The sequence below is a fragment of the Zingiber officinale genome, chromosome 4A (genome assembly GCF_018446385.1).
Source record: "Zingiber officinale cultivar Zhangliang chromosome 4A, Zo_v1.1, whole genome shotgun sequence".
NCBI lineage: Eukaryota > Viridiplantae > Streptophyta > Magnoliopsida > Zingiberales > Zingiberaceae > Zingiber > Zingiber officinale.
Genome location: NC_055992.1, coordinates 33,783,041 through 33,795,050, shown reverse-complemented (window position 1 = coordinate 33,795,050; position 12,010 = coordinate 33,783,041). Strand labels below are relative to the sequence as shown.

General features: G+C 41.2%; 1 long non-coding RNA gene across 1 annotated transcript; it reads right to left on the bottom strand.

The window, feature by feature from the left end:
* Window positions 1–10,263: 10,263 nt before the first annotated feature.
* On the bottom strand, window positions 10,264–11,588 carry LOC121973248. Its single transcript, XR_006109445.1, has 4 exons — window positions 11,133–11,588; window positions 10,922–10,962; window positions 10,633–10,795; window positions 10,264–10,322 (listed from the first exon to the last, which is right to left on the bottom strand). It is a non-coding gene; the product is annotated as an uncharacterized LOC121973248 (long non-coding RNA).
* Between the last annotated feature and the right edge of the window lie 422 nt (window positions 11,589–12,010).

Sequence of the window (12,010 nt, the reverse complement as noted above, 5' to 3'; positions counted from 1 at the left end):
CTCAGTTCGAGATGTGGATTATCATCAAGACTGGGATCACACTTCCACTCGACGGCTCGGGAAAACCGGTAGCATGCGAGAACTGGGACGCAAGCATAATTAAGAAGGTCGAGGCCAACGCCAAAGCCACCTGCACCCTCCAATGTGGACTAATAAAGGAGGAGCTGAACCGAGTCAGCCCATTCTCAAGCGCAAAAGATCTATGGGAAAAAATGATCGAGCTGCACAAAGGCACGTCTGACACAAAGGTAAGTAAGCGTGACCTACTCTTTAATAAATTATATAACATTAAAATGCAGGAAGGAGAGACAGCAAGCCATCTTCATGCGTGAATTCAAAACCTCCTGAACGGACTCCACGCAATTGGATAGAAAGTGGAGAACCACGACGTCATAAGGTACGCACTTAATGTCTTTCCGAGGAACACTTTGTGGGCATCCATGGTTGATGCTTACAAAGTGTCCAAGGATCTCTCTCAAATTAAGTTAGATGAACTTTTCTCTGAATTTGAATTGCACGAACAGACAAATGCACGTCCGGCCAAGAAAGGTGTTGCATTATTTGCAGGTACAAGCAAGACAAAGGAGGCAAGAAAGAAGCTTTAGATCGAACCCAAGTCTGAAGAAGAACTGGACTTAGATGACGACGACGATAATGAGATAGCGATCAAACTCATTAACCTAGTATGCAAGCTCTACAGAAAGAAGAAGGGGCTCACAAAGAAGGATATCAAGAAGATGGTTCAATCCAAAAAGGTATAGACAAGTCTAAAGGTGAAGTTCGAAGTAACCTGCTACGGGTGCAATCAAAAGGGACACGTCAAGGCCAATTGTCTGAACATAAAAGAAACAAAGAAGAAAAGAAAGAAGAAAGCACTTCAAGCCACATGGGACAAGTCCTCTTTAGAAGATTCCGACGAAGAGCTTGAATAGACGAGCTTTCTTGCACTGATGGCCCGGGAACATATCGACGAATCGGAGACCGAGAGCGAATCGAAAGATGAGTCCGACGAAGCCACGGATCCGTATCCATTTCTGAAGGGCCTAAACCCGCTGTAAGTTCTTATCAGATAGATAAGTTGTACAATTTAGTTAATTATTTATTGCGTAAGTTAGCTAAATCTAATGTTCGGGTCAAGTCACTTCAAACGGAGGTAACAACCCTTAAAGAAGTGACTAACCCTAGCTCTTTGTCTGATCTCGATCAGACTGGAACCTCAACTCAAGTCCAAAAGCTTGAGGAAGAGAATTCTAGCCTGAAAGATCAAGTCAAGGAACTAAAGGAAACATTGAAACGGTTTACTCTAGGTTTCAAGAATCTTGATCTGATTCTTGGAAAACAATAAGTCGTTTACAACAGATCCATACTTGAATTTAAAACTAAGCGCAAATACAAGTCTTATTTATCTCTTGTTAATAAAACAAATAGTAAATGAGTCCAAGCATGGGTCCCCAAGTCTAACTTGGTTAATCAAGTTAGACTTGGACAATATTGGATCCCCAAGGATCAAATCCATTACCTTGATAGACCATATCGAGGCTATGATCCAGGGGGAGCCAATAGGAAGATCATTTCTAGAATTGTTTGATGATTGCTTTTACTGCTTTTATTATACATGCTTAGATTAGGCTAGATAAGGACCTAGGCGTAATTTACACTTGACTAGTTAGACCTAGGGTTTCAAAAGGTAAATTAAATATCCAATTTCTTTGAAAGGCTTTGTCTAGAAGTGGTGGATGATCTCATACCCAAGAAGGTCTAGTGCCTCGCCATAGCCTGGAAGCCAATCTTTGAAATGTATATTTAATTGACCAATTAAAAAACCTGAGTCTAACCCAAATGTAAATTAATCCTTAGACATAATTTAAATCAAAGATAAAATTATCCATCTCACAAAATCCATAAGGTTCCCTGATTGCTAATTTAGAAAAGGGTGAGATGGACTTAGACAAAATTTAAATCTAATTAATTTAACTTAGTCAAATTAGTTTAAATTTAACCTAACAATTTTAACTTAATCAAGATTAACTTAATAAATAAAATCACTTAATCAAGATTAACTTAATAAATAAAATCAATCAATCAATCAATTTTAACCTAACTACATAATCAATATTAACTTAATAAATAAAATCAATTCATCAATTTTAACTTAATCAATATTAACTTAACCAAGAATCTAATTCACCACTCAAGGACTAAACACATAGAAGTAAAGCACCACTTTGTAAGGGATCATGTGGCTAAGGGTGACATTGTACTTAAATATGTTGAGTCTAAGTCAAACCTATCTGACATTTTCACAAAATCCTTACCTAAACTTGAGTTCAGTGCCCTTAGAAGGCAAATAGGGATGTGCTTAGTAGAATAGAGGTTGCTTTCAAAATTGATTCTTCTTTTGCAATTGTTTAGTTTTAAAATTCTAGGGAAAATATTTTCAAAATCTTAATTTTATTAGTTTTTCAAAATATTAGATTTAGCCTAGGAATTTACCCCTAGAAAGCATGTACTCCTAGTTCTTAGCCAGAGCATCTCACAAGCATACTAGGTTTACCTTGCTTGTGAATGAAAAACACTTAGAAGGGTGTGAGATGTATAGGGTACTGCCTGGACTTTAAAATGCTTATGTCTGTGCATCGACATAAGTCTGGACAATAAATACAAAATTCATATTACTCAAATTAAGTAATCCATGTTTAGTCAAAATTAATTGGAACATTTACCTAATTTGACTAACCAAGTGAAAGTTACTACCTCTTCGTAAACAGCTAGTAACTAAAGGTTAGACATTTGTTTGAAAGTAGAATGTTTGTCTTTTGTTACTCATGCTTGGACTCTAGGACTTTAAATTTTTGATAAATTGGTTGGCATGAATGAAGGGGGAGTGAAAAAAGTTTTTTAACCAAATTATTTTATAAATTATTTTTGACTTGGTTTAAACTTAGTTTTGATTTGAATTTAAAATTATTTTTTGACTTGGAAAAGTATTTTTGACTTGGATTTAAAATTATTTTTGATTTGAATTTAAAATTATTTTTTAACTTGATCTTGAAAGATTTTTGACTTATTATGCTTAAGGTTGGATTAAATTATGTTTGAACTAAAGTCTAAATTAAATTTAAAAAGTTAAGCCTAGTATTTTTTTCAAAGTTTTTAACTATGTTCAATTTTCAAAGTATTATGAAAAGTAGCTTGGTTTTAATACTTGAATTTAATTTATTAACTTAACTTGCAAACCTATTATTTTGACTAGATATTATTTGCTAAGTCATTTTCAAAAACTCAAACAGGTGAATATATTTCCAAGCTATCTTTCAGGGGGAGCAGATTATCTTTTCTTTCCATCCCTTTCTCTACTTTATGTATTTTTGATTTATGGCAAAGGGGGAGAGGAAAGTGAAAATTAAGAAAGTTAAAGTAAAAATGAATAAAAGCGAATACTAGAAACATTTTGTTACATTTACTTAAACATTGCAATTGCTTGATTCTTAATATTGCATTTAAACTTTCTGTTTTACTTAACTTTCTTAATTTTTACTTTTCTCTCTCCCTTTCCGCTGGACGTCCGCTCCATGACTCACCCAGTCTTTCACCTGGTTCGCGACACTAGGACTTTCCACCTAGTGTCCTCGACTCTAGGACTTTTACCTGAAGCCCTCGACCCGCCAAGACTTCCCGCCTAGGGTTACCACCCTCTAGGACCTAGGGTTACCTCCCCCTAGGGTTTTCCACCTGCCTAACCGTAACTAGGACTTTTGCCTAAGTGTACTTTCCACCTAGGGTGGCGTCGAGGGTTCGGCTAGTGCCTCCTTCCTTCTTGCTGCCTGGGCTTCTTCCACATTTATGTATTCATTAGCTTTCTTTAGCATGTGGTCGTAGTCCCAGGGCGGCTTCTTGATGAGCGATCGAAAGAAGTCTCCTTCAGCGAGCCCTTGAGTAAATGCATTCATCATGGTCTCCGATGAGACCGAAGGTATATCCATGGCTACCTGGTTGAAGCACTGGATGTACGCTCGGAGAGCTTCTCTCGGTCCTTGCTTCAAGGAAAACAAACTGACACTCTTCTTTTTGTAGCGCCTGTTGCTTGCGAAATGGTGTAAGAAGGTCGTTCGGAAATCCTTGAAGCTTTGTATTGATCCATTCGATAACCTTCTAAACCAGCGTTGTGCCGAGCCAGAGAGAGTAGTGAGGAAGATTCGGCACTTCACCCCATCTGTATATTGATGATGTGTGGTGGCATTGTCGAACTTTCCCAGATGATCGTCGGGGTTGGTCGATCCGTTGTATTCCCTGATCGATAGTGGAGCATAGTGCCTCGGCAAAGGGTCCTGTAATATTACTACGTCAGCAAACTGGCGGTTGATCCGCTTGGGAGACGCTTCACCTCGAGGTGCCTTGCCTTTCCACTCATCCCGATTGGGCACTTCATCTGAAGAGGATCCTCACTCCTGATTTGCCTGCGTGATCTCCGAGGGCGTTTGGAACAGAATCCGGTGGAACGGTATCGGAGCGGGCGGTGCCTCTCCATGCATGTTGTTCGGCAATTTATTTTTCCCCCAGATAGAGAGTTGCTCTAGGCGGTCCTCTTGTGCCGCTTGGCCTCCTGCCGTTGAGGTTTCTTGCTGCGCTTGCCGATCGACCGACGCCTTTTGTTGTTGCTACTCAACTATCTTTTGTGCTCGAGCCTGTACGAGCATGTCTAGCTCCTCTTGGGTGAGCATCACGGTGTGAAGTCATCCAGCGTCCTCCATCTTCTCGGCTCAGATGCAGGTTGCGTTCCCATAGACAGTGTCAAATTTGATCCTGTCTGATAGTCGATGTCATGCCCCGGGGGAGTCCCTACCAGAGGAAATTTCGGCAGCATCTCCCCTATACGAGTGATAATCTGGAACTCACTACAAAGCCCTCAGGGCTCACAAACCTCGGCCAACACAGCCGGAACATATATAATGAAATAAGATAAGCATTCCACGCAGTTTATATAATTCAACCTCCGGCTGACACAACCACGCAGTTATAATGGTAAAAACCTACTCCACTACAACAAGGAAAATACAACATAGCAAAAAATTTGGTCTCCAAATTTTTATTATTTACCATCAGTAAGTACTAACAATAAATAGATAGTATAAATGTTGAACGAAAATTAACTCACATACCTCAGGTAAAAAGATAGGGGTATCAAGCTCGGATCATATCCTCAAGCTCCCAAGTAGCCTTCTCGTCAGAATGATACTGCCATCCGACTTTAACCTGCCGGATAATCTTGTTTCACAACTGACGCTCTTTGTGGTCCAAAATTCATATCGAAAACTCCTCGTAGGTAACGTCAGGCTGAATGAGAACTGATATATCTGACAGAACATGTGCTGGGTTGGCTACGTATCTCCTCAGCATAGACATATGGAACACATCATGAATGCCTGCCAGAGTCGGTGGTAGCACCAGACGATAAGCTACTGCTCCAATCCTCTCTAAGATCTGAAAAGACCCAATGTATCGTGGAGCTATCTTACCCTGGAGGCCAAATCTCTTCACCCCTTTCATGGGTGAGACTCTCAGGAATACATGGTCACCAGTAGAGAACTCCAGGGATCTATGTCTTTGATCAACATAACTCTTCTGACGGTCCTGCGCCTCGGACATCCTCCGTTTGATAGTGCGGACCAACTCTGTCTCCTACTGAGCTCTCTGCGGTCCTAGCAGCTGGGCCTCCCCAACCTCCTCCCAGAGGGTGGGTGTCCGACAAGGCCTACCATACAACGCTTCAAACGGTGCCATCTGGATAGCCGAATGATAGCTGTTGTTATAGGTGAACTCTACCAATGGCAAGTGATCCTCCCAGCTGCCTCCAAAATCCAAAATGCAAGACCTCAACAAATCCTCTAGAGTCTGAATGGTCCGCTCTAACTGTCCATCTGTCTACAGATGGAATGTTGTACTGAATCGAAGCTATGTGCCCAAGGCCTGCTGCAGACTCTGCCAGAATCGGGACGTAAACCGTGGGTCTCTATCCGATATAATGCTCAAAGGGACACCGTGCAACCTAATGATCTCTCGACAATACAACTCTTCCAATTGATCCAGCGAATTGGTCTTCCGAATCGTTAAAAAATGTACAGATTTGGTTAATCGGTCAACGACTACCCAAATCACGTCATGGCCTCATCGTGTCCTAGGCAATCCCACCATAAAATTCATGGTAATGTGCTCCCATTTCCATTCCGGAATGGGAATCATCTGAAGTAAACTGGCAGGTCTCTAGTGCTCAGCCTTCACCTGCTGACAGACTAGACATCTAGCTACAAACTCCGTGATATCTTTCTTCATGCCGTTCCACCAATAGGAACACCTCAAATCTCTATACATGCGTATTCCGTTTGGGTGGATCATAAATTGAGAGTGATGAGCCTCCTGAAGTAGCTCCTCCAAGACCGGATGAGATTGAGGTACGCATAATCTGCCTCGAAAATAAATAATGCCCTTGTCATCTTCGGTGAACTCGGTCTGCTGCCTGGAAGCTATCTGACTGTCAATGAACTGTATGTATTGATCACCAGCCTAGGCCTCTCAGATCCTCATCCTGATCGACGACTGAGCAACCATGGTAACTAGAATACCTTGCTCTGTCTATCCCTGCTCCTCAAGGCCCAACTCGGAGAAACCTTGAATCAAGTCCGTGACTAAAGTTTGGTGGCAAGCTAAAGTCCCTCTGGACTTCTGGCTAAGTGCATCGACAACTACATTATCTTTCCTCGGGTGGTAGCTAATGATACAGTCATAATCCTTCAGGAACTCCATCCATCTTCTCTATCGGAGATTGAGTTTCTTCTGAGTGGAAAGATATTTGAGACTCTTATGATCAGTGAGAATCTCAAATGTAATACCATACAAATAATGCCGCCAAATCTTCAAAGCAAAGATAATAGCGGCCAGCTCCAAATCATGTACTAGGTAGTTTTTCTCATACTCCTTCAACTGATGAGAAGCATAGGAGACTACCCTGCCATGCTGCATCAAAACAACGCCTAAACCCTATAGAGAAGTGTCGGTGTAGAGTATGAATCCGTCCTCTCCAAAAGGTAAAACTAAAACTGGTGCCAACACTAATCTCCGCTTCAACTCCTGGAAGCTAGTCTCGTAGGCTTCTGATCAAGTGAACTTCACGCCTTTCCTGGTCAGGCGTGTCAACAGCATAGCTATATGAGAGAAACCCTCGACGAACCGTTTGTAATATCCAACCAATCCCAAGAAACTACGGATCTCCTGAACTGATTTCGGCTGCTCCCAACTGGTGACAGCCTCGATCTTCTAAGGGTTTACGGAAATTGAGGATAGCTAAAAAGTACACTTGCTAAATTTTGCATATAGACGATGTTGTCGAAGAGTCTCCAAGACTATGCGAAGATGTTGTGCATGTTCCTCCTCGGAACGCGAGTAGATCAATATGTCGTCAATGAAGACGATAACGAACTGATCTAAATACTCCAGAAAGATGCAGTTCATCAAATCCATAAATATCGTTGGAGCATTCGTAAGCCCAAATGACATTACAAAAAATTCATAATGTCCGTATCTAGTGTGGAATGTTGTCTTCTGAATATTAGAATCTTTGTCTCTCAGCTGATGATATCTGGATCATAGATCAATCCTAGAATACATAGATATACCTCTAAGCTGATCAAACAAATCCTCAATCTGTGATAAGGGGTACTTATTTCTGACAGTCACTGCATTCAGCTGTCTGTAATCAATGCACAACCTTAGAGTACCATCCTTTTTCTTGACAAACAATACCGGAGAACCCCACGGAGATACGCTAGGGCGAATAAATCCCCTGTCCAATAACTCCTGGAGTTGGACCTTTAGCTCATCCAACTCTTTTGGTGCGCGATCCCCGAAATCAACTCAATAGAAAACTCCACTTGCCTTCGGGGAGGCAAACCTGGTAGCTCATTTGGAAATACATTCGAATACTCTCGGACCATTGGAATGTCTGAGAGCTGAGTACTACTACTGTCGTTGGTATTAATTAATGACAAAAGAAATCCCTGACAACCATGCGACAACAGCTTCTAAGCCTGAATCGTAGAAATGGTCGATATGTCGTCTTCCCTGATGCTAGTGAAATCCCACGAGGGTTAGTTCGGAGGTTGGAATGTGACCACCCTCGTCTGGCAATCAACCGTGGCATGATATGCTGACAATCAATCCATGCAAAGGATAATGTCGAACTCAACCATTTTCAGTACCAATAAATCTACAAGGAGTATAATGTTGGGACAATAGAATGACTCCTACTCTCCATGACACACTTCCTAAGTCAATTAGCTTCTACCATCACTGTTTTCTTGTAACCCTTAGATGGTATGACCACTGTCACTTAGCTTTGTCCATTTAATGATTACGTCCAACTTTTCGACCAAGTCAATAATTGAATGGGTTGTGCTGTCTATTAATTGGATCATGCTATCGGCATGTCATTAGTTAACTACTTCAACCCAATTTACTAAATTACAAACAGAAATATTTTGTTCTTTGGTTACTTAATTTGAATCAATCTATTCTGAAGTAGCATATCCTCAATAAGTAGATCTACTAACTCAGCATCATGGTTAATTCCCCAATCCTGAGGAACATCCATGATCTCACAATTCAGCATTGTCACGCCCCAGGTAATCCCTGTCCGAAGAAATTTCGGCAACATCTCCCCTGTATGGCGGACAATATGAAGCTCAGTATACATATATCTCTATACCTCGGCCACACACGGCCGGAATAATACAATACAATTAAGAAACAAACCACGCAGTTTATATCAACATCCCACACAGATATAATATATGATCAATCCACGCAGTTTAATAAGGAAAGACGATATAGAACCCCGAAGATATATGTAAACAGCTTACTCCACTACAACGAAGAAAACAAATCCACGAAGTAATGCAAATACAACCGCAGCGGAAAACAAAAGTAGCAAACCCGAATGTTCAATGTAAAGTCCACAATACAAACCCACAATACAAGTATATAAGATGCAAAAGCAAAATATAATCCGACAAAGAAAATCCTCGCGATAATGGGGCTGGTGGAATATCTCCGGCCTCAACTCGAAAAATAGTAATAACGGGTGAGTTCAAAGAACTCGGAGTAATCCAATAGATATGACAAAGAACATATAACTACTAAAGAATAATCCTACAGACAAAGATCCTAACAAGATACATATATAAGATGCTAAGTATAACGGTACGATAACTAAATAAACTGCAGAACCAACAATAAGCATGAAATACAATCTCTGCAAGAATATAAGAAGTGCATAATCGAAATAAATTGTACTCACCGCGAGGCTTGGGCGAATGACGCGACATACAGATAAAGATAGTCGAGCAAATACGCATGTATCCCGATGCATGTCCATCATACGCAATCACCCAAGTGCACCATCCAATACGCAACAATCACAATAAATGCAATGCACATGATGCAATATGACATGGTCACCCCCGACGCCACCAAGATCTCACGATGGTGAAACCGCGTGGGGGTGACACTGCACTCGTCACTACCCTCAAGAGTGACCGAGTGGACGGATGCACCGAGTACACCTATCCTCCAACCTCAACTATAGGAGGGAGCGATGCTCTCATCTCCCAAGACGCAATGACGGGAGGGACCCCTGTGCTACCACGCCTATCACACTACCCATGAGGAGCCTCCGTTGGAGCACCACCGGCAACCACACACCTGTGCCACTACCCACGCAGGGTCACGTGGCAGCGCAGTCAATGTAGCCACCGACGAGCTCAACAATAATGGAGTCGTCAATCGCCCAGCATGCAATCATGCGATATGGTGCATGCGGCTATAATATGTCATACCTGAACATATCCTCCATATGTGTAGATGCCAAACAGACAAACACATAAATAACAATGAAAATAAACAGCATAAATCCAAAGACATCACATATAACAATGATGTAAGTATCATGAATCCAAGAGCATGTATCCCACATGTAACGCAACTAATACAGTAGAGTAGAGCACTATAGATATGCATCTCTATGAACATATATACACATGGCAAGAGATAAAATATCTAATCCTGAAGTAAAGCAACTAGCAGATGAAGCATGTGATAGGTATCAACTAGCTAAGACCAGGGAAGAAATAAATCTACCATCTATCACTAGTAATTATATATAAACTATACATATCATAAGACAATATCAAAAGATAAGTCAAAGGGTACCCGCCTCAAATAGAAGGTACAATCCAAATCTGAAGTCGAGACGCCCGTCTCGAATCAGCGTCCTGCGTCAAACACATATAAATATTTTATTTAGCTAAATCCAAATGAATAGCTAAATAAAATCCCTAATACTAAATTAGGGTAAAATCCTAAACAACACAACCTTAATCTACCTAATTAATCTAATGGTTAATTAGGATTAGTTACCTAATCCTTAATCACCTATTAGATTAGGAATCCAACGGTTGACTAGGGTTAACTATCTTAACCCTATTCCTTCCATTAGATTAACTCTAAGTAATTAAATCTAATCACCATATTCCAACCAACACAAAATCTACAATTAACATGTATAAAAATCTCTACACATACCTCGATTCACAGCCCCTATTGCTTGCTGGATCAAGGTTGCTGCTAAAATCACTTCACGATCACCTTCCCAACACCACAACAACAGGACCTCACTGCTCTAATCGAGTTGCTGTTGAAACAATATATTGTTGGATCATAGAGCAATCCAGAGAACAGGTCCTCACTGGAATAAACCGGATGAAGCAATGAATTAAGCTAGAATTCATTGATCAGATTAAGATTGAAGATCACATAGCACATAGTAGATTACACCATGGAAATCATAGATCAAACAACACCCTAATCTTACCTCAACCGATTGTCTCCAGGAGGTGTCACCCAGTCCGTGACCTAAATCAGCCACAAAGAGAAGAGGATCAGATTTGATCAAGGGAACAGCAAGAATGTGATCCAATTCCTTTCCCAAACCAGAACAGAGCATTGATCCGTGAATCAACAAGAATCCGATGATGAATCAAGAGGGAAATTGACAAGATGGGTTTCGGTTGAGTCTAGCTTACCCTTGCAGACGATCGAGTGGCACAATTCCGGACTAGGGCACCTCTCTAAGCTTCGGTGGCCGATGGTGGAAGGAGACGCAATCCGGCGATGCCCTGCCTCCAAGATCACTACTAGGTGATGCCGCTCGGTCCAATCCGGCCAGCAAAAAGGGTAATCACACTGTGTCCAGCGTGAGGAGAGAAGAGGAATGGTCTACCGATGGGAGACGATGCATGATCTGTTTCTCACCGTGCCCTAGCCACAGCGCCTTCGACGATCGGCCTCCAAATCCGCCGGACAGAACCCCCCGATCAGATCCAGCTCCTCGGCACCGTCGAGCTCCGGTGATGAGTCTCCTTCGGCCTTGGCGTCGAGTGATCCGCGAGAGAGGGAACAGAGAAGAAGAGGGGAGGTCGGCTCGCGTCGGGGCAGAGAGGGGAGGAGATCGGGGAAAGAGAAGGATCGGCGATGGGTTTGGGGGAGAAAAGAAATAAAGGAAATGAATTTATATATTAACACATTTCTTCACTTAAACGGGCATCCTAAACAGGCTTTATCCGAACCCAAAATTGATCCTCTCAAAACCCTCCGTACGAGCTCCGAAAAATTCCTAGAAAATTTCTAAAAATTCCGGAAAAATTCTATAAGGCTATTTCCCAAATAACCTTATTTATTTAAATTTTTCTGAGATCTCACAAGCATCGTCATAATCAAACAATTGTCCCATAAAAATTAGAATCTATACATTATCATAATTTCATAATATTAGATAACACTCCCCGATAAATCATTTATAAAATTAAAACAATTCTCCCTTAAACTCAAATTTATGCACCGTCATGATTCCATAATATTATATAACACTCTACAAAAATAATTTATCTTGATCCAGTAATAA